This window comes from Sparus aurata, chromosome 23, assembly GCF_900880675.1.
Source record: "Sparus aurata chromosome 23, fSpaAur1.1, whole genome shotgun sequence".
In the NCBI taxonomy this organism is placed as follows: Eukaryota; Metazoa; Chordata; class Actinopteri; order Spariformes; family Sparidae; genus Sparus; species Sparus aurata.
Window position 1 is genome coordinate 27,562,398 of NC_044209.1, and position 17,961 is coordinate 27,580,358.

Sequence of the window (17,961 nt, forward strand, 5' to 3'; positions counted from 1 at the left end):
TTCATGGGACTTTGTGTGGAGCCGATTGGAGTCGGTCCTCTGTTGACCGGACACGACGGCTAATGAGGGAAAAAATACCGGAGTTGACATTCGGCTGCGAGCTGGGCGTCGACTGCAGACACGTCAGGACTAATCTACTCCGCGGTGCTTCTTCAGACGGAATCTCGTTTTAGGAACGTTTAGGGTGTGGGCTCACTCAGATTAGTCAAATTGCATTGGCAGCATTATGCATCAGGGTTAAATCAGTGTAACTGGGTTGCACACGGACACTTATTGATCTTTTATCTTTAATTTTCTTTCCCCCAGTTTGTGTTTTTTTAAGTGCAAATGGCTTTAATCTGAACCCTCAGGCTGCTGCTCTCTGACCGTGTCCGTCCTCCCCCCTTTCGCATCCTCACAAAAAAAAAAAACACCCTGCGTCCCGTCCGGCCTTAAACGAGCTCCACAGTGTTGTCTGATTATAGCTCGGTCAAATTAGATGAGATAAGTTAGCCCACATCTCCTCCACAGCCTTGCTTGAGAGCTGACAAGCCCAATACATCTGCCGTGGCCATGGTAATTGAGATGGGGAGGGGAGGGAGGGAGGGAGGGAGGGGTGTCGGTGGTGGGATGTGCAGGAGTGATTTGTGTGTGTGCATGAATGTGTGTGTGTGTGTGTGTGTGTGAATGGGAGGGAGGATGTTGGGGGGGGGGCTCCCTCTGTCTCTTGTTCCTCAGTACCTGTCATTGATGAGGAGCCAAGGAGAAGCTTCAGCTTGAAGCTGTCATCGGCCCTCTGAATCTGTCTGCCTCACTCTATCATCCCTCCCTCCTCCTTCCTCAATCTCCCTCTCCGTCTCCCTCTCCGTCTCTCTCTCTCTCTCCGGCTTCCTCTCTCTCTCTCTCTCCCTCTCTCCGTGTGATGTGGATGCAGAGTGTGTGAGTCGTGAGCCAGCCGAGCGAGCGTGTGTGTGCGCCGTAGGAATCCGCGCGACCGGCTCTCGAGGCGTTTAAAATCGGAGAGACGCCGGCAGAGCGACTGGGGTGCAGGCTGCCCGCCACGCTGACACCGCCGAGACCGACGCTCCCTCTCCCGGACTGACAGGCCAATCGCAGGCCACCGCTCGCCCTCCCTCCCTCCATCCACAGCACTCTCTCTCTCTCTCTCTCTTTCTCGCTCACACTCCCTCCTCCTCCTCCTCCTCCTCCTCTCCTCTTTCTCTCGGGTTCTCATTCCTTTGCGTTCAATCCGTGCATCCCCTCCTCCTCCTCCACCACCACCACCACCACCACCACCACCTCCTCCTCCTCCTCCTCCTCACACCTTTTGGTCAGAAGAGGAAGAGGAAGCCCAGCCCAGGGAGAGACGCTGAGAGGATGAAACTCTGACACGCCGACAGACCACAGGGAAACAAGAGCACAACTGTGAGTACAGCAGTCCTTTCACCTCTCACTCAGGCTTAACGCTGTCACACACACCTCGTCTCTCTCTCTCTCTCTCTCTCTCTCTCTCTCTCTCACACACACACACACACACTTACACACACACACACACACACACACGTGTCCGGCACATTTACTTCACACACTGCACGGTGACTTGACTCTGATCCGAGAGCATCCTCACCTTCCATCCGTCCATCCATCGCTCAAGTGTCTTTGTCTCTTTTCAGGCAACAGTGAAAGAAGTGCAGGGTTGTGTGTGTGTGTGTGTGTGTGTGTGTGTGTTTCTGTGTGTGTGTGTGTGTGTGTGTGATCCTTCATGTCGGCTGTTTGGTTTTGAGCTTTGTCTTGTATTTATTGCATCGCACAGAATGCAAACAAAAACAAATCCAGCACCACAAAAAAAAAAAAAAAAAAAAAAAAAAAGTGTGTTTCGCACTTTACAATACGTGGGCGACATTTTCTCCCACTTCAATGGATTCACTTTGATTCTTTTGTGCCAAAAGTCAACATTGTATTTTTTTATGTTTCTTTGTTTGGCTCAGATGAAAAGAAAAAAAAAAAAAAAAAAAGCAATATGCAAGGTCAACTGAATAATGTTTCACACGCTGCGCATCATGTTGTGAGCTGCTTCTTTTTGTGTCTGTGCAGTTCTGCTGTGTTTATTGGCAATATAAGCACGCTGGATCACCACATGAGGACAAGCGTCCCTGTTCTTATCTCCCATCTTAAACGTATAAGCTGCTATAAGCCAATAGATGCCTGCGGGGTGAAAAAAGGGGGCGTACTTTCTTCTCAACGGCTCACGAATCCGGAGCAATCCCCACTGCTTATTGTTTAGCGCTCAGCCGGGGGAGGTCTGCGCGCCGCGGCTGATCTGCGCCGTTTGCGCCACACTATTTTTTGATTATGTTCCTGGTTCATCTCTGGCCGAGGCGATTTCCTATTTCCCTTCTCCCATTTCGAGAGCGGGGAGTATAATATGATAGCGGCTCACATGCGGGGAAGTGCAGACAGTGGATCTGTGCAGAGGACACAGATTGCATTTCCCCTGGAGAATGCTCTCGCTGTATTAAAGGCACTAGAGGGCTGCTCGGCACTTGTCATCAGCTCCGCTGGTAATGCCGGCGACGGGGAGAAAGTAGACGTGGTGTTTACCGCCACTCTCTCATTTAAAGAGCTCCCATTGGCCCCTAATGCCACGGCGGCATCACACCGGCCCCCGCTGCAATCCAGGTTATATTACATCGGCGAGGCCCGAGATATTGTGCCGGCGCCTCACTTTGCTTTGACAATCTGATGAGCAAATGTGGAAAATGAAAAGATATATATGTTAAACACCAGACAGTATATTAGATTCCTCGTCGCACTATAAACTCCGGGAGTGAGGACGAGAGCATTTGCATTTTTATGACGAGCTTTAACATGGATCACATGCTCCACGGCTCCTGTTTATGCTCCAGAATTGAATTCACATCCCTCCTCAGTTTAACTTGCCTGTACTTCCATTTCCTCTTCCGTGTTCTTATTATTTTTTATAATCTTAATGTTGTTTTCTTCAGGCAGCTTCAGGTGACATTCCTTTATGTTTTTGTTTTGTTTCCCCACGTCGCTGAATCTAAATGAGGGGATTGATTTCGACTGTTAGAAATGTGAAGTGACACATCAACGGCTCTCGAGGCCCGACGAGCCTCTGGGTGCCGATGTGTCAGCAGAAGTGAATGAAAAAAAGCCCGAGACTCACTTCCTGCTCGGTCCGGGCCTCTGCAAATTTACCGAACCCTTGTGGTTTCACACACACACACACACACAGAGACACACAACGTTAAATCAAGGTAAACAAGACAATTATCTATCCTGCGCTGCTCTGTAGTTGCCCCCCTTTTTCCCATGCAGGGATTATTGGAGAAGACTGATGAGTTGGAGTTAAACAGGAGAACTGATTTAGTGTCCTACATAAGAAAACTCCCGGCTCCGACCAGCGCCGACATCGCCTGTAACCAACCATCAAAGCTATGATATTCGTGGCACAGGAAAATTACAAAAGCTACATCACAAAAAGTAATTTAAACTCTCTCGATTAATGCAACTTTCATTTTGGACTCGCCTGTGGCTTTCATAGAAAAATTCCTGTAATTTAAATGCGAGGGGGGGGAAAGCCTTCCTGCTCCTGACTCGGTCGCTGACCGTCAATTTAAATTTATCTTCCGCACGTTGTATGTTTCATTGTTGAGGAATATATTGAAGGGGGAGTTAATAGGCTTTTATGATAGGAAACATATTTAATTACGTATATCTTTCAGTGCGGAGCGTTTACCCCAGAGGTGCTGTTAATGTAAGTCCGTGATCTTTGCAGTTATTAAACCGGCTCGTGAAGGCGAGATAAGTTACTGTCATCCCATATTTATTACTATCTCGCTCGTGTATCTGCACTTATTGATCGGCTGGTTGGTAACCAGTCCCGATCATCAATAGAGATCCGTACAAGGCGAGGGCCAGATAGTCTCTCCACTCTCCCTGAAGGCTCAATTACACAGCATGCACGAGGAAATGCGAGGTGGGGTGGTGGTGGGAGGGTGGAGGAGGAGGAGGAAGGAGGAGGAAGGAGGAAGGAGTTCAGCGTCTGACAAGGTCAAATTATACATGTCAGCCTCAAATCATTTTGTTGAGGTATTCGGCCACATCTGAATGTATAAAGAAAGACGCATGTGGGGAGTCAATAAATGTTGTATGCTGCAGCGCTTTAAATATTCAGGTCCTTTGCTTATTAAATTATGTCTACTGGAAGAGACGCTTTGAGCTCCTCCTGGGTGTTTTCATTTATTTTCGCAGAATCTCCACCTGACTTTGGGGTATTGCACGCCAGTTAATTGCACATCTTGAATAAATGAGTGAAGGAATTTACTAATTTGCCGACTGGTTACCATTTAAACGATGTTGATTACAATTGCAATCCCATCGTATGTTTCCCAGTCTTGACACAAACGCAGAGCTCAGAAAAGTTGATGCTGTAATTGGTGTTTTGCGGAGCTGTTTGCTCTCTCGTGCTTCTTCCGAGACAATGGAAAACACAGCCTATTCAAAAACTCATGAATACCACAATTCAGTGATGAAGGACATGTGTAGCAAATATTGGAGGTGCTTTTTTTTTTTTTTTTCCGTCTCTCTCTCTCTTGGTGGAAAGCCAAAAAAGCAGAATTGATTTGTTGAGTGAGCCTGGGAAGGAGAGCCTCTTCCTCCGAAACTTTTGTGAGAACGATGGTAATTGCAGGGCGAAGAGCCGCTGACAGAATACAGGAGGATTACCATACGACTTCAATTGCAAAGGGGGTTTGAAAGATATACATATCAACAAAAACACTGGTTTCATCTCGCCAAAAGTAGCTTCCACTCGTGCAACATGTTTCGAGGGTCAGTTCACGGCGCATTTTCTCATTTGCCTGTAGTGCTTTCCATCCATGCAGATGTTATTTGTCTGGATTTCGACACTTTCATCCTTTTTTCTTCCTGCCATCAGCCCAAAACAATGGAGGAAAATGGAATTTTGTTTGGGGTGTCCAGGAAGATTTCCACATCCCAGACAAATAGGGGAAATTCTGCTCAAATATTATCTTATTTATCGAGCTCAAAATCAACTCATGAAGCCCGAATCATCAATTTTGACGATGACATTCAAACTTTGTTGGAATTAGTTCCACCAGACATTGAAAACCCATCAGTGTGTCCTCATGTTCTGGTTACCACTATATGAAAAATGGGTTAAATTATGAGTTGTCGTACTGATTATTTTATTCCCTCCACGCTGATGGAAAGTCAGGGGAAGTTTCGTAGTCCACAAAATATTTTTCTGGAGTTTCAAAACAAAACAACGATCTCCTTGTTTTAAAACTTAAAAAAAAACCATAAAATTGCTCCATACAAGTCTCTGAAAAGGCCTAAATTCTCACATTGATTTGAGGATACAGTGTTTACACCCTTTGTAGCTGTAAGTCATCGGTGTAAATAACATTTTTATCGAATCAATTGTTTATCCCTGAGCTTCTGGAGGCTTGGATTACCCCGGTTGTGCTGTTTGGAGCCACTTCATGTTTTTGTTTCAGTGGTTCTCGAGCTATTTCAGTTGTTTAGAAAATGTTTTATGGACTTAAACTACACCCAGCTTCTCCATCAGCTTGGGCGTGAGGAGATAATGATGAGATTTACATATTTGGGTGAACTGTTCCTTAATCATTTGTTGCTCAACATGTAAATAAATGGTTAAAATGTCATTGTTACGTCCAAAATAGCATTAAAAACAGAAAACAGTCGCATGAGAGGAAAATTTAACTGCTGATTTTTTCTCCTTTTCCATACAAATGGTTGTGAACAAGTTATCTTTGAATTCACTAACACATTAAAGATATAATACGTAGCATTTCTGCTTTAAAGTGGCCCCAAAATGACTTAAACCTTTGTTTTATTCATGATAACGTTGTGTTTCATTCAGTAGTCTGTCGCTGTAACTGCCAGGAGCAAGTCAGAGAGTGAAGAGGGAAGTCGGCAAACAAGTCTAAACATAAGGTTTATAAAACTTTAAAACATTACCTCGTCTGTGAACATCAAGTAGATTTTAATCAAGGGTGGCTGCTGATTAACAATGAAGACGAAAACTCCTCATCTATCAGATCCTGTGTTGATTACATCTTTTGTTTTGTTTCTGCAGACTGACCCCAAACCAAAACAGTTAGCTAAAACGGCTAAAAACTCGTCCAGATTCATTTTAATCATCCGTATTAAAATATATATTGATAAGCAGAGCTTTAAAGATATAATATGTAACATTTCTGCATTCAAATGTCTAAAAAAATTACCATGTTTACATTTTTGTTGTGTATTTTATCCCAAATGTTTCTGCAACGTAAAGCATGAACTCGTCTGCAAACGTGTTGCACGATTGTCGCGTCAGATAGATTTCCGGCAGCAGCAGCAGCGGTGGTGATGGTGGTTGTTTAATAATGAAAACAACAACTCCCATGATCCCACGCTGCTTAAGTCTTTAGCATCATTTGATTGAGAGCTGCAGAAATTACATACTGAGCGTTTATGTTTCTCAAATGTCGTATGTCTCCTTCACCTCTCGCGGTTTTAAGACAGATATCTCAAAACTCAAACTACCTGGTTCGATATCACCGGGGGGGGAGGGGAAAATATGTTTTTGTAAAACACCTTGTTAAAGTCGGCCTGCACCTTAAATCTTCTTAAAAAAAGTGTTTATTTAGTCCGGTTTATTAGAAGGTTTATCGCGGCCCTGGGTGGGCTTTTGCTACTTGGTCGCTATTTAATCAGCCAGTACCCCCAGCGCTAACCTTCATTACCTCCCTGTGTCATTCTCTGCAGGGTCATGCAAAGTATCATCAAATATTTATGATATTAATAACTGCCTTTAGGAAAGAAAAAAGGAACATAAATAAATCTGCTCCGCAAAGCAGGCGATTAAGGAGTCCATTCCATTTAATAAAGCGGGTGAAGGGGAAATAAAAAGGGCAGAAGAAGAAGAAGTAGAAGAAGAAGAGGCCGAGACGTTACAAAAAGCTGTGACTAAAGACGGCCGTGGCACGAAAAGTCGGAGCAGCCGACAGCTTTTTGTGGTACAGTGGGATGCTTCCTCTGTTTCTTCATTATCTGCCGTGCAATTGTTCTTCTGAGAGCTTATTGCGAGCTCCGGCGGAATCGTTGTTGTGGATGGCTTGAGCATCCGCGGTCCCCCGGGGCTGGGGTAGATGGGAGGGGGGGGGGCCCTCCTACATCGACAGACTCCAAATAGACAAACATGCAGACACCCACACGCCTGCACACACATATGTACACAGGGCTGTTTAGCATGGAAGCCGATTGAGGCCGGGCCCAACATTAATTATCTGTTTTTCAGCCGAGGTCTGGTGACAGTGATTAGAGTGAGGGGTTTTTTGGAGAGTGGTGCACACGCCGGTCTAATGAGGAAAACTGGCCTCTCTATAGAGCTCTCCAGGCACACTTGATCTGCTCTGTGGCTCGGCAAGTGTATTTGTGTGTGTGTGCACGAGTGTGTGGGTGTGACTGTTGCTCCTCCAGGCTCACTGCTGGGAGAAACACACTCCGAATCCGAGGGTTTTAGAGGCTGATGTAAGAGTTGAGACACTCCCAAAGCAAGAAACAAGGTCTTTTACATAATTGCTGTTTAATTGTGCCGTATTGTGACGATTAATGTTTTCTTTGCTGGTCGTGGTTCCATCGCTAAAAAAGCTTGAGCTGCTTAGGAAATAATGTGATTCTGCGAGCGGACCACATGACAGCATGGACCGGTCTGTATCCCATGGAGTCTGTTTGGGAAAAAGAAGCAAGCTGCTTTCCTTGTGAGAGAATTATAAATGGCTGTGTCCAAAACTTTGGCAGCGCTGAGCCAAAAATACTCTGCACAGTAGTGTGGAGCAGCAGTGAGTCTCAAAACAAAGGAGTGATTTTCTACAGGCGCAGAAGCAAAAATGACTTGAATGAGGGTTAGAGCTTTAAAATTCAAGAGTCAAACGCTTGCAAAGGTTCAGGTTACTCTGACCTAAATATGCTGTAATAAGCTGCTGGGTTTTTCTGTATGTAAAACATTGTTTTTATCTGAGTTCAAACCAGAAAGCAAATGCACAGACGTTTTTTTTTCTCAGCAGCAGGAGCAGCAGATTGCATGGCTTCAAATACTAGTTTTCTTTCACCGGACGCACTGGTCCAGCACATCAGCTCTCCAGTATCGTCGACTAAATCACATTTGTGAAAATGCCAATGTTGGTGTGCACCTGACTGATAGATTTCTTGCCCGCACCAGGTTGGCTTTAGGCGAGGAGGCCTACACACGTCATTTTCCACACCATTTTGTCCCAAAGTCGATTACTTTGCCTCTGCAGCGATGGCCGCCTCTGAATTGAACCACACATTTAGCTCGGGAGCTGCCAATAAAAGTCAGAGAGCCCGGCTTCCATCAGCGTAATGATATTTCAGCCTCAGTATTAGTTCAGCACTGTTCTCCACAGCGGTTTCTGCTCAATTAAAGATGGTCCATATTTAAATACGTAGAAAAAATCAGAACGCCGGCCAGACTCGGGCTCCGTGTGCATTCAGATATGCTGTCGAATGCTTAAATGATGAAGTTTGAAATGGACTTTTTTTAAGCAGCCGTACGCTTCCACACCTTTCGAGTTTGAATAAGGGGTGGTGGTGGGGGGGGGGGGGGGGAACTGTTCATTTGTAGCTGTGAAAATTTCCCTTTAACGTTATTGATGTAGATTAACTTTTAAAAAGGTAAGTAAGTGAAATGTGAAATAATTCATCAAGAGGCAGCCATGTAAGAAATGTGATTTTGCTCTGGCAGAAAAAAAAATCTCGTAGACCATTACCCCAAACAGAGGAAGTAGATTAAGGGCGGGTCTTTCTTTCACTCGCTCGCTCTGCGGGCCTCCAAGAAAAAAAAAAAAAAAAGTATGAATAGCACATTTCCAACTAAATTGCCAGGCAGAGCGGAGGAAATAAATTCCAAGCTAGTGTCAGCCGTGTGTGTGTGCGCGCTCGTTGGTTTTTGGTACTTCCGTTGTCTTCCCCCCCCTTTCCACCGGCCACTCCAGCTTTATTTAGCGGGAGCTGTCATTTCCCATAAATCCCTGGGAGGAGGCGTCCGTCAGAGCTGCCAGCTTCCCCTGTGTGGAGCACCTGTAACGGGGGAGCGAAGTGACAGTTGTGCTGGGACGGTCCCATCCCATCACACGTACCGACACACACGCACACACACACGTACACACACACACACGTACACACACACATGCACACAGAGGACCGCGTCGTCGCTCGGAGACCTTTGCGAGTCTCTAAACACAATAACAGCTTCCAGTCAAAACATCATGAGATATTTAATAGACTTTTGTGCCACGAGTTGATTTGAATATGTGCAGAAGCCTCCACCTGTTTTCTGTGAAAGTGTAAGTTAGTAAGTAAGTAAATAAGTAAGCAGCTGGTGAATAAACATTCAACCGCGTTACTGTTTCTTTGAGGCTCCATCTCCGGTCTTTTGTGTTTATGTCTCGGGCTGTCAGCCTCGACACTTTAATGAATGACCACAGTGAGAATAAATGTACAGTGCACGCAAGGACATGGTATCTGTCAATTGTCATTTGCCGCAGACTAATTGTTTTATTATTATATTTATAAATGTCGCTTAAGAAATGCTCGTGAGGTGGAAAAACAGGAGAAGTCTTTTCTCGCCCCCCCCTTCTTTTCTTTTTTTATCAGATTCGGCTGTCAGCGCACATGCTCCATCATCTGCGCTCCAGGAAATTAGAAAGGAGAAACGTTTGACAGCACAATTTCACAAAACACCGCCACGCCATCATTTCATTTTCTCTGAACCCTTTTTTTTTTTCCCCTCCCTTTCATTTATTTATTTCATTGTCTTTTGAAAAACAAACCGAGCGATAACAGCGGTTCCTTCTCAGGTAATTTATCCCCGTTGCCGTGTTTGCAGCTCGACTCTCACCTTGCGGAGCTTTAACCCCGAGCTGATTAGCCGGTGCACGGGTCGGATGTCGGCCCATCAAAAGAGGAGGGTCGTGTTATGTAGCAGATAATTAACAAGAATAAAGGGCAGTTTGGTTTAACAGATGCTGTTTTGATGAGCTGGATTGTGATGGAGCTGTTGGTTGGTTGAGCCGGCGCTGCCCTTGGCGCTGGCCCGAGTTGCTCCACTGAGTCTTGACCAAGACGACAAGAAGTCATCAGTCGCCGCGCAGCCACGGCGGTTATATATCACCAATATCAGTGGCTGACGGCTGCTTATCTCTCAGGTATCGATTGGAGGACTGTGCATGGGGGACCAAAGCGGTGCGGCCAATCAATGGGGGCATTTCATTCTCCTTGAACGTCTGCTTTTTGATCCTCGCCACTGATTGGTCGGGCTCGCTCCGATACTGTGGGGATTTTTTCTTTTTTCTCCCTTTCTCTGTATTATGAAAAGGAGTGGGAGGAGAGTGATGAACACTTTGGTGTTGGCAGCCTGCTGAGCTTCTCGCGGATGTGCATGGCATATGTGCGAGAATCCTGTTGTGTTCCCCCCCACACTGCCAAGAACCCACAGATCTCGCTTAGAGGTTTGATTCAAATTTGCACTCTAATTTCGGTACACATAATTCCACCGCGGAGATACGGAGGGCCAAAAAAAAAGTGTTTTTTCACTCCAAAAGTTTCTCTGGATTACCTCCACTGAAGTACATGTGTAATCTGTGAGAGATCTTTGTATTCCACGTGCCGGTTTCACGGAATTAGCGAGCTTTGCTTGGCGCAGCTGACATTTGAAGTCGTTAAAGCCGACTGTACACATGATTTGCCTATTTTCAGCAAACTGACATTTGCCTGTCGTTTCTGACATGGTTTAAGGGACACGGTGTGTTCCAGGACGGGGAAAGATGATTAAGAATTCATGAAGCCTATGCTCATTATATTTGACTTTTCTGAAATCCTTTTCTTTGAGATTCAGGACTTTAAAATTAGAATAATCAGAGATGTGATCAGACGGTTTGGGACCTGGATTCTGTAGGACAACACAAACTTTTCGTTCCTTACTTAAAAGTAGGGAAGATTATTCTGCAGAAAGAAAGTTGATTCTTACGCTTTGGATCAGTATTCAGCCCGAGACTCAAACCCAGAGCGTCTGTATTTGATGACCTGAGACTTAACGATCAACTATCTTTCTGCAGAATCGGCTTCCCTGCCTTTAAATCTGTGACACTTGCTTTAAGCCTCTTTTGTCGCCTTCAGGGAACAGGATCCTGTAATGGAGAGAAAAAAAACAATTAAGCCACTTTTCCTTAAATCTGAGAGGAGTAAACAAGCTAATCAAGAGCAGTGGTGCCGGGCAGAGACAAAGCATAGAGGAAGATGTTCAAGAGATTTATCGAGGGACATTAAGTTTAAAAATATCAAATGAAATAAACAGACAGAAACTAAAAGGACTAGAATGTGAGCTTGCTTTGTTTTCTGGTTTTATGTCACAGTTGTCCTGATGGATTGTTCCTCTCAGTACGACTCCTAACGGTAAACTTTTGGTTTGATATTCGTCCACTTTGCTGCCTTCTTCATTTAAACCCTTTCGCCTCAGTTGCTCTTCCCAGACAAGACTACCTGGAACTCACAGAGATCTGAAGTGAGAACATTGATTGCGACTCTCGTCTGTAGATCAGCGGATGAAAGGTTGATGGAGTCAGTCGGGGTTTGGCTTGAACGACTCCTGCTGGGTTTCCAAGTTTCCCCGAGCAGTGTTTGTAATCATCGTCTTCGTAATGAATGTGACTTCCAGTCTTAAAAGATGTGTTAATTAATCCTCTGACATTTACAGGACAGTAAATCTCAGATGGAGGACACTGTCCTGTCCTGTTTGTCCTCCACACTGTTTGTACAAATAACCCGGCAGCCGAGGTTCCTTCAGGTGTGCGACATTAGAAATCACCTCCTCGTGTTTGGAAAATTAAAAAATCTTCAAAGTGAGTTTTGAGGCAGGGACTGTCAGCGGCAGCGGGGTAATCAATATGTCACTGATTAATGATAAAAGAATCCGTCAGCCGTCTGCATCTTAAAATCTGAAGGAAGAATCTAAATTTCCTTGAAGAGGGATTAACAAATAATGATTGTTCTTTGTGAGAGTCTGCCGGTTCACGCCATCTGATACGCTCTCAGCTTTTCTGTATTCACAAAGTAATCTGTGTCGAGGTGTATAGACGGCTCATATTGGATTCATAAAGTCAGTCATGCGGGAACAAAACCGAGCACCTTCCCTTTCCTGTGATTTCACTTTTAGATGGAAAATGAACAAAGACCGGTTATGCCACTCTATTTGTGGTTCTGCAGGATCCAGAGAGATCACTGTTTGCATAATATCTTTCTTATAGGTCTCCTTAACCTTTGCAGAAGGCTTATTGACTCTCACTAACCTTGCAGGGAGCTGCTGGAGGACAGGAGATGATGAGCGTGCTCAGTGTATGGAAAAAGGCCCATGTGGAGGTTTTTTCCGCCCCCACCCTGCCCTTGCCGAACGACACCTCTACCAACGCTTTGCGTGACCTTTGCCTTCTGATCTCTGTTACCATGGTGAAGCCGGCGATGTTGTGGATTCAGGCTCAATAGACACATGATACAGTAGCACAATGTGCCTCGATGCACTTCCAGCAGGTAGAGGAGCGTAATGTGGTTAAGACGAAGGTTAAGCGAGAATACAAGTTGACAATTGGAAGATTATCTCTGCAAATTGACAGTTTATTCTAAATTGCAAGTTCGGTAGTCAGATAAAAAGAAACTCTTTCAATCAGTCAGTCAGTCTGTGTGTCCTTGCTTCCACAATTTTTTAGTACGATGTTCCTCTGACCACTAGAGGCAGGTTCGCCCTTGAGTAGATGACTCAACACGACCAGACTTACAAGGTTTCCGTTAGAATAAAAATCACCACCGCACACTGAATAAACTTTTAACAGTTTAGTCATCTGCTGCTGCTTGGTGCAGGACTAAAGTACAAAACCTTCCTGAGTGAATAGAAGATAAAAATTCTGGTGAACGTGAAGCTCGTGTCGACCGGTGAAGAGATTTTCTCCTCGTTTCCCTTCTCTGAAATGTCATTCCTTTTTAAACGACACATACGTATTTTTCAAATTGGACCAAATTGCAAAAAAAAAGTAGCTGAATCCATGTATTTATTGTACCCGAACAATTCCTTTTGTTGCTCATGCATGTCCTCAATACTGTTCAATAAAAGGCACATAACCTCTGCTACGCCTCAACGGGCAAATTTGCACCACCTGGCAACCAACGATATTCCCCTCGTATTCTTTGACACGTTTCATTCGTGATTGATGATGATATTTAAAGTTAAATTATAGTCCTCCAAAGAATCCGGAGAGGGTTAGACGGTCAAATGAAGCTGGAGCGCTTTAGTTTCCTGGAGTTTACAAACCGTCTGGATGAAACATGGCTGTAAAATGTTGCTGTTTAAGAGATAATTGGGAAAATAATTAGTTTCATTCACTCATTAAGACTTTGAAGCGACTCGGGATCATTATACAATATGGGTTTTTTACCCGTACGACTATAAATCATCTGTACATTTGGAGTTTAATCATTAAATACAGCAACTTCTGATCAACAACCAATTTAATGGTGTAAATGGACCAACTTCCATGAAGTCCCGCCCCCAAATTAAAACAAACAACAACAACAACAACTCCTCCACCCCAAATCTGGACAATGTGAGTGAATTCTGGGACAGATTAGTAAAAATTAGAAACATCTTAAAAAAAAAAACACTCCACTTTTTCTTGGAGAATTAACATTAAAGGGTAATTCCACCAAATGTTCACATTAAAGTGTGTTTACAGGTCTTGAGGAGCACTTCTGCATATGTGAAACAGGTAACATGAAGCCTTTTGTGGTTCCAGAGGAAGCTGCATGTAATCTGATAGATTGCTTCCAGTCATGTCACCCATTGGCATTGTGGGTAATGTAGGCGGAGGGTTTTGAAAAGCAGCCATCACACTCCCATAACACTGTGAGACTCATCGTGGATGGTTTGAAAACAAATGATTCAAATCACTTCCTCTTTTGTTTCATAACCTGGCGCCTACAATTACCCACAATGCAACTCAGCCACTGAGTGACATCATGGGAGACAATTTAACAAATTGCATGCAGTTTTTTTCTGGAGCTACAAAAAGCCTGTAAAACCACTTTAATGTGTACAAATTCACATTTTACATTTTTTAAATTGATGTCTGCTCGATATTAAAAATGGACTTTGACATTTTGAGGGATTTGAGAAGAACGCATCCTCAAAGTTAATTAAAAAATACCACAATTTGTACAAACAGTACATGAAACAGTATTACAGTAGGAGCTTGAGAGTGAGTTGCTGTTGTAGTTCTGGTGGAATTAACTGTCAGTCTGCCACCACACTGGCTGGAAACACGTCCAACACCACAACAGATCCTTTTGCATCACTGTTGGGGGTTTTCCCCTGGATTCGATGTTGCATCCAGAGAGAGATGGGGGCCTGGGTGTTGGTGGTGTTGCAGGAGGCTGGGAGGGGGGTCAAAACAAGACGGAGCTGTCGAAACACTGAGAGCCATCCTTCACGTCTGACTGTAGTGGTTAAAGGGCAGCCAGGCTCTTAAAGAAACCATTAGCATTTAGATTTGAGATGCTCCCCCCGCGGAGCTGCAGGGAGCGGTTGCGTCACACCTCAGACTTCTTTATTTTTTTTTTTACCTGGAGTGGGCTCCAAGTGGCAGCGCCGTCGCTCTGATCAATCTCTCAATATGCCCAAATTGCTTAAGATGACCTCCTAGTGGAGAGATGGGATCGGGGCCGTACTGGTGCTCCTCCAATCAATAGCAGATGCTATCATGGCCCATCAACAATGAAGTGTTTTTAATGGAGGTCAGGGCACGGAAGATCTAATTCATTTTAATTTGTAAATTGTGGCATGACAAAATTCTAATCAGGGCGCTTTGCTATCAGATATGCAGACTTCTGAGCCTCTCGCTCCCTCTCGTTCCTTCGCTCTCGGCCTCATTTGCATTCACATCCGTCTGCGAATCCACACAGGACGGGAGGAAGCATGAATGTATACATGACATATATTAAATATCAGTCAGCATCGCTCAGTTCTTAATGTCGAGCATTTATTTATTTAGTTTTTTTTTTAAAGGTGTATCATCTTTACTCCGAGACAACTTTACTCACAAACACACACCATCCCCTCCGTGCACGTGTTCCAGCTCGTTAAGTAAAGATTTGAAAAGATTACAAATGTGACACGTGCAATTTATTATCGTAATTAATTTACTGTCTTCCGTCAGAGACAGGCAGGGGCGGCTCTGTCATCCAGAAAACATTTTTTTTCCTTCGGCGGGGTTGTTCATCGGGAGCTGACGCCGGCGTTGTTTGCCGAGATTAGTGTAAGAGGTGAGCCTTTTCCATCTCCCCTTCCATTTCAGCTAAATTTGCCTCAGCCACGGTAATATGCACCGCGGGATCTCCCCCCTCCATCCCGTGAGCGGAAATGCAATTGGAATGGGATGCGGCCGTCCGTTGTGATTGTGTGCAGATGAACCTGTCTGCCCTTGCGCCCGGTGCATGAGCGAGGCCATGCAATGCTCATCGTCTGCAAAGCTTTCCCGTGCAGCCGAGAGAGGAGGGCAGGGCCGGCGGGGTCACCGTCTCCACACGAGGCAGCACGCTCGCCGAGCTGTGACCAATGCAATCGGGAGGGAAGATCGCCACGCCATTTCAAATGGATTATGCTTCCTTTCAATGTGGAGGAAAATTGGCTAAAACCCTCCTGTCATTGTTGGCGTAAACACTGAAAAGGTCGCTGTCATTACAGAAATATTCAAGTCAAGGATGCTGCCAGTGAAAGAGGGGAAAAATAAAAAGCTGTTTTTTTCGTGCGTCAAAGGGCCTTGACTAAGTCCAAATGTGAAGAATGCACATTCATTTTGGAGTGACTGTGCTGAAGCTGTTCAAGGTCTGTCGTACTTCCTCCCCCCCCCCCACCGTCGGTTGTAACACAGAAATCTATGAGTGAATTATGGAGGAACAATTATTGATGAGAGGCAAGGGCATTGTGCTGTACAGGAAAGAAAAGGAAGCTTCAGAAGCAAGCGGCATCAACCCCCGTCTTCACTCGTGAGCGTCCCCATTGATTTATCAGGACGCTATTTTTAGTTGCACATGGAACAGTAATGGATTCATGGGAATTAACAATGATTCATGCGAAGCTAATATCAGAGATTTCAGAGGCTCGATTAATGCTGGAGGAATTCGGTGCCTCAACTCCCCCAATTATTCATAATATTTCTCCCGCTGCATAAACACAGACGCTTCAACCTTATCTGAAAGGCTTGTTAGAGGAGCAGGTGTGTGTTTGCTCTCTTTTTACACCCGCGAACTGTAAGAACATCTAATGGGCTGCAATTAATAGCGTGAACTTATTCCCTTTCATGGTCGAGCTGATAATGGAATAATATTTTTGGATTGCCGTTATCCACACAGCAACCCTAAAGCCCCGCAGGTGAATTACCCATTTACCCCCGGTGGTATCTAGTCATGCAGATTATTAGTTTTCTTCACTGATGTTCTCAACCACTAAGATTTCTGTCATGACTATGGAGGTTTTGTATTTATCCACAGTATGACCTCATTTGTCTGTAGCGTGCTTCGTGCAGCAACTTACAGATGTAAAAGTATGTTTTTTTCCAAGTTGACTTTATTTATGTTTACAAATCAAGACGCCTGGAGCCTCATTAGCTAATGTCTAGCTAACTTGCTGTAATGGACAAGAATATATAAACGATCAGTTTTAGTTTCGATGCATGTTGGTGGAGGAAATGAAAATTTAACAAGCTAACATCAGTTTTATCTTCTCCAACAAGGTAACAGCAGTGTTATCTTCTCCAACAGGCTAACAGCAGTGTTAGCTTCTCCAACAGGCTAACATCAGTGTTAGCTTCTCCAACAGGCTAACATCAGTGTTAGCTTCTCCAACAGGCTAACAGCAGTGTTAGTGTCTCCAACAGGCTAACATCAGTGTTAGTGTCTCCAACAGGCTAATATCAGTGTTAGCTTCTCAAACAAGCTAATATCAGTGTTAGCTTCACCAAAAGGCTAACATCAGTGTTAGCTTCTCCAACAGGCTAATATCAGTGTTAGCTTCTTCAACAGGCTAACATCAGTGTAAGTGTCTCCAACAGGCTAACATCAGTGTTAGTGTCTCCAAAAGGCTAATATCAGTGTTAGCTTCTCCAACAGGCTAATATCAGTGTTAGCTTCTCTAACAGGATGTCATCAGTGTTAGCTTCTCCAACAGGCTAACAACAGCATTGGCTCCATCAGTGGACTAACGAAATGGATATGGAAATGTAAAGCTAACAGGCTAACATCAGTGTTATCTTCAACAGGCTCACTGTTAGCTTGAATTTAAGGCAGGATCCATGTCATCCAGAGTAGGACATTTAGCTAAATTCCTTTCTCAAGCTAAGAAAGTTTTTTTTTTTTTTACATAATGCAGTGAGCAACATATTTTTGTGATACCAAAAAACCTAAATGTCAAGTTTCTGAAATTACCCTCCAAGTCTCGGATTTCTCTGGATCGGATGTTGTGCAGCTAATGACTTAATTTACAGTAAAAAACTCAAACTTAAATTTGAGCATATATTTCAAAATGTTAGCTCTTCCTTTTATCCACCTACTGCAGCCATTTTGTGTACCGTAAACGGCGTTGAATGGAGGGACACATCGCTCACTGCTGACTGGTTTCAGCTGTGTACAGTCCCTCCCTAACAGAAAACAGCCAGCACGAACATAATGCCAGGCTGAATAATGAAGTGGAACAAAATGGCCATTCGGTCTGATTGTCAGGCTACGTTTATACAGCATCATCTGTCGGTCCGCGATTGAGTTTAGATTCAATTTGATGGTTTTGCTTCGCTGGATGAATGAGCACTTTGT

General features: G+C 44.3%; 1 protein-coding gene across 5 annotated transcripts in view; it reads left to right on the top strand.

Moving 5' to 3' along the window:
- Window positions 1–902: 902 nt before the first annotated feature.
- The window catches only part of LOC115575099 (RNA binding protein fox-1 homolog 3-like), a 437,664-nt gene continuing 420,605 nt past the window's right edge, over window positions 903–17,961 (top strand). For 3 of the 5 annotated variants that reach the window (XM_030406944.1, XM_030406945.1, XM_030406951.1), the window contains exon 1: window positions 903–1,404. The gene's annotated coding sequence lies outside the window, so the exon portion shown is untranslated. The remainder of the gene's footprint in view (window positions 1,405–17,961) is intronic. The other 2 variants (XM_030406952.1, XM_030406953.1) reach the window with 1 other exon arrangement.